The sequence below is a fragment of the Bidens hawaiensis genome, unplaced genomic scaffold, assembly GCF_021521415.1.
Source record: "Bidens hawaiensis isolate Kalapana, Puna unplaced genomic scaffold, B.hawaiensis_p1.1 tig00002977_1, whole genome shotgun sequence".
In the NCBI taxonomy this organism is placed as follows: domain Eukaryota; kingdom Viridiplantae; phylum Streptophyta; class Magnoliopsida; order Asterales; family Asteraceae; genus Bidens; species Bidens hawaiensis.
In genome coordinates this window covers 826732-832731 of record NW_027491160.1, presented here as the reverse complement: position 1 = coordinate 832731, position 6000 = coordinate 826732, and positions in this window count along the sequence as shown.

Sequence of the window (6000 nt, the reverse complement as noted above, 5' to 3'; positions counted from 1 at the left end):
GAACTACCATGAAGTATCAGTTACCAGATTACGTGATGAATGGGCGTGAAATGATGAACTAGGGTTTGCGGCTCGAGTGAAGATCAAGCAGGTCTGGACGGCTATCCAGATCACGATTATGTCAGGGCTTAGTGTCGTCGAGGTATAGGGATTAAGTGTGTAAGTTTAAATGTATTATATCTAGGTATTTATTGTGTTACAAGTCCGTGATAGCCGCGATTTGTTAGATGCGTCATTGGCTGTAAATTTAACATCAATTCCCTAATTAGATTGTCGGTAGGATCGATATTTAGTTGCTAATTGATTTCGTTTAATCAATTTTCTTGAATTAACTCGTGAATTATGCAACAAGCAAGGTGGGGGGGGGGGGGGTACAGTCGGCAGTGGTAACGATGGGAAGGAGGTGGAGGAAAAAGATTTTAATTTAGTTGCATCTTGGTCCCTACACAATGAGATTGGGTGCGTAAAGGGGTCGGTAAAACTTTAGTTAGGGGGGCGCTTTTGCATATATTTGATAGTTGGAATGTTTTAATAACATGACTGAAAATAAAATTTTAGATGGGTCGGGTTTTAAAAATAACGAATGTTACAGTATTTATAACTTTTTGGAAATTTCGTCCCGAAATTAAAGAAAAAAAACCATAGAGAAGGAAAATAATAGTCATGAGGGAACTTTTATAAATTTTTATAACACAGATCTTCGAGTGGCCCGAATAACGCTACAAACAAAGACATGATAAGGACACTTATATATAGGATGTACCAGCGGCGTATCCACCATGCCTTTATCACATCACTATTTGTGTCGTTACCCAAATCACCCTAGGTTCTGGGTTATGACACACAACCGTAATCACTATGAGTCCCATGCGAGGATTTTGATAATTATGCGTGCACTAATAATTATTTAGATCGTCGCATGATGCGCATAGTTCGTCCCGTTGTGCGGGTTTGAAAACAAAGTAAAAGGAAACTTTTTAAATCGATATTTGAATGGGATCATTTGAGCAAGAGCAATGAAACTAAATAAATACGTGAAATTTGATGGTCATGAATAACTAGTGAATAAGCTTTAAAAAAAACAGGTAACAAAATTTTTGAAGTTAACCATTAAAAATAATAACAAAAGGAAATAAACTCAATGGAGGGAATTTTGAACTTAGAAAAGTAATTCACACAATTGATGTATAGAATACTTGTGATGACAATAATGTTCACAAATATATATTCACATAGATAGGTTCACACCACAAACAAATCACATGATTAAAGAAATATAATGATAGATGAGGCTTGAATTTAAGAATATAAAGTCGGATGAGAACAGTGTACTATGATAATAGGTGAGTTTTGGGGAATTTGGGTAGTCACGTATTAGAATATCAAAATAAAATTTGTACATATGACTCCTATTAGATAACTATGTACAACACATGTTCATAGTCCCAATTTCTAAAACAAAACGTTTGTAGGAAATTGGTCATAGGTAGTTCATGATGCAAATACGGTACGATTAGATAACCATGCACATCCATGCACATAGTCCCGGTAAATAACCAGTCAAAGACCACTTGAAATGTGATAATAAATTGTGTAACAATAAATAGTGCAATAAACAATATAATGGGAATAGATGAGAAATTGAATTCAATTATAAATAACCATGATTCTTACTCATAACAAAACTTTCATAAAAAAACTTAAGATTGGGTCATTACACTAGGTTTAAAACAAAAAGAACTCGATAAAATAAACGTCTCTTGTATAGCATGTATTCTTGAAAGGTGAGGCTTAGACTTGGGAACCGTTGATGTAACATGCATGTCCTTGAGTATCTTGAGCAACTTGAGGTAGGTTGGGTGGGTTTTGGTTGGCTTGGGTATTGGGAATAGGTTGGGCTTGAATTGCTTGAATGGGTTGGCTTGGATTGGTTGAGGTTGATTCACTTGGGCTTGGTTGAATTGGGCTTGGGTAAAATGGGTTGGATAAACTTGGGCTTGATAAGCTTGATATTGAGTGGCTTGGTTTGGGTAATATTGAATTTGGTTCATGTGTGTGAGTCTTGGGCAGGCATTTCAGAAATGGTTAGTATCTCCATAGTTGTAACAAGCTCTAATAGATGAGGGTGCTTGGGTAAATGGTTGAGCATAAGGTAAAGCTTGGGGTTGGGTAAGAGGTGAGGTAAATGGTTGAATCACGGGTTGGTTGAGTTCATGACACGTGGTAAAGAGGTGACCAAAACGACCGCAATGAGTGCATTAACGACACTTGAGGTTAGGCGAATGGTGGAATTTACACGTATCACATAAAGGGTGGGGTCCTGTGTAGGGCTTCTTGGTGGGTTGAGCTTGTTGGGCTTGCGATTGGGCCAAGACATAGTTTTGGGAATTTGACTTTCTTTTGTTTTTGCGGTAATGGGGTGAGTTGTTGTTGTGTTTGGAGGAATCGGGCTTAGAGAATTCGGTCTTGGGCTATTTGGCAGGCTCGGATACGGGCTTATCATTAGGCTTTTTGGAACACTTTCGTGTCAAGGTACCGGCTTTAATGTGGTTCTTGGTGAGGGTGCCGGCTAGGGTAATGGCATCATGAAGATCCTTCGGGTCACGACTTAGGATGGAATCTTGAATTTGCATTGGTAAACCCGTGATGTACTTGTCAATGGCACACTCCAAGAGAGTGAACATGTGCGGGATGAGGAGGCTCAATTCGTGGAACCAGTCGTTGTAGGACACATTGTCACCACTTTCTTGTTTTAAATTCCAAAACTCTTCTTCCAACTTTTGGAGCTCATATTTCTGGCAAATTCCTTGAGCATGAGTTTCTTAAGGTCGTCTCATGGCAAGGCCATGGCAACCTCAGCCCCAAGTGCTTTCTTTTTGCTATTCCACCAAGTAAGGGCACTCAATTTGAAAACACTTGAGGCGTATGTGGTCTTCTTTTCTACCGGGCACACATAATGGAGGAACACGCTTTCCGTGTGCTCAAACCATTGGAGGAGGGTAGTAGCACCCTCGGTCCCAAAGTAGTCGGTCGGGTTAGCATTCTTAAATTGCTTGAATGAGCAAACAATTGGGTTCGGGTTTACGGAAGCATTGGCAGTGGCATTCACAGTTTGGAGTTGAGAGATGAGTATTGGGAGGGCTTCCACGATTCCCTTTGTGATGCGAGACGAGATACTGCGGCCAGAGTTACCGGTGCGAAGGTTACGGTTGATGAGGCGGGAGGAAGACACGCTACAAGGACGAAATTTTTAAAAAAATATTATGTTTTGAGATCAATTGTATAACTATGCACAATTTCAAGTTTTGTGAAAATTCATGAGGGTACAATATATATATATATATATATATATATATATATATATATATTTGCCTTAGCTTGGAGTATTGATAGAATTAATAATTAAATTAAATAGTAAAACTTAAACGGTGGGTTGAGACGTACATGTAAATAATCGATAGTATGAAATGAATAAAAAAATCCATTTAGGAGTTCATGAAATCACCATCATTCTTTATAACAAAAATGAGAAAATAACATTGACATTTATAAATAAATTCAATAAAAAAAAAGCTTAGTTGTTGAATTATCCATGTATCACCATGGCTGTATTTCAACAAAATGTTCGAAAATCGATTAAAATCGAGATATGAGGCGTTGATGCGAACTGTCACATGAACCACCACGTCTTTTCCCTTCCATTCATTCAAATAAAACAACATAGGGAAAACCGAGTTTTGCCACGTATCACCGTGAATTCGGTTATAAATTAAGGATGTGATCGTCACATGACCCGATTGATACAATGAGGGTAGTAGATTCGTGAACGTTTGGTGTGATACGCTTTGGCTTAACAAGTTTCATACTCACACCTCACCCTCCAGGAAGGCAACCAGGTCTCGCAGCTATTCGAGATTTATGCGCATTGCACTTCCTTAGGCTCGCAAGCCTTGGTGTCAAGGGATCAGTGTACAGGTGTGTCCCCCTTACAGTTACTACGTATCCGTTACACGAATCATCCTCAAGGAGAGAGGAGTAAAAATGGTGGGAATTCTTAAGGAATTTCCCAATTTTAAAATAATAACTAGGGTTTTGAAAATAACTTTGAGAGTGAGGCGTAGCCCGGAATTGTGTGTGCTTTGTGTACAAGAGTAATATCAAATCATTAAATAATTAATATTTAAGCTACCGCAATCAACCATATAAATTAAGGTGCAAACACGTATAGGCATATAACGTATAAGGATCCTAAGCATGCTACTAGGTCGTTATATCTAACCACCTATCTTATAGCCTTCGTCTCTGATACCAATCTGTCACACCCCGACTAAAGGCGGAATATATCGGGGTGTAACGTATTGATTGGACAGTAGCTCAAAAGACACTAATTCAAACGATAATAATTATTTAAGTTCATTAACATCAATCATGTACACAAATTCGATAATAATAATATATACATCTTAACTTGTAATTTGAATAAACTTTCTTAAGGTCAACTAACTAATCTCTTCGGTCTTGAACAATATCAATTACTCGAACCTGTAGCATATATAAAAATAAAGTTTGTCAACACGAATGTTAGTGAGAATACATAAATTTGAGTTTAGATATATATCAATCAAAATACATATGTCAATGATGAGAATTACAATTCATATGAAAATGTAAACAACTAAATAGACGTGGACCCGTTCATATTGATACGAAATCAATGTACTTGGGTAAATGTATGATCATACTAGATGAGAATAGATGAAGATGAGATTACAATCACCAAACATAAAATAGACATTTAAGCACATAAAGCATAATCACACATAAACATATATTGAATTGTGTTTTGAAAAGACGAGGCAATAAAAACATGTGAAAAGTGAATTAAGTATGCATGTCACCCCCAAAATATAAAAGATGGAAAAAAGGGGGTATGTAAACTCACATTGCGAGTGAATTAACCAAGATGAGATGACGATAAAATTAAGATAAAAGCGGTCAAGTTCCTCGGATATGCCAACAAAAGTCCTAGTTGTTAATGATAATATAAATTAGTTATAACATAATTATAACAAATACAAGGCATATGACGGATTTGGGATTCGGTGAGGTTTAAGTAAAATTTTAATTAAAAATATTATTAGTTTAAATTTCATTAAATTTTTTAAAATAATGCAAACGACTTTTACGATTTCTAATCGATTCAAAAAGATTTGGAGTCCTTTAGGGTTTAAACTATTATTATTATTATTATTATTATTATTATTTTGCGTTGGGTTTGATTTTCAATAAAATAAATATGAAATATTGTTAAAATAGATGAATATTATATATAATATTATTTATATATTTATTGGAATTTGTTTCAAACGTTATTAGTTCGGTTTAATAAGCGAGTGGTAAAAATATTATATTTTTTTATCTTATTAATTGTATGTATGCGTATGAAAAAAATATAATATATATATATATATGTGTGTGTGTGTGTGTGTGTATGTATAGATTAAAGGGGAAATGAAGGTTCAAAACAAGAAGGCAACAAACCGGGGTTCGATTATCAAACGAGCGTTTATTTGATGTTATATAAATGTAAGAATAATAAGAATTGGTTAAAAAGAAGGGGAAAAACTTAAAAAAAATAAAACATGAAAACTGGGCCTGGCAAGGTTTGAACCCGCGACCAGACCGGTTCAGCGGTTTTAACAGATGTTGATGGCCATCTTAGCCAGCGACTGAATTAAGTAAAAGATGTAATTGATTATATAAAAGCTTGCCCAATTATGTTCTTCCCCAATTCATGTAAGGTCCCGAGCCCGGGTGCCCTACTTTAGCGTTGGATTTACTCATAAACTCAATTTGATACAGCGGAAGCATAATCAATTTGATACAGCGGAAGCATAATCAATTTGTAGCGGAAACTTAAACTTTTTATATAACAACCTTCTTCTTTGTCTACTCTTCAATATGGATAGCCTCGTACACGCCTCAAGCTTGCCATGTCAT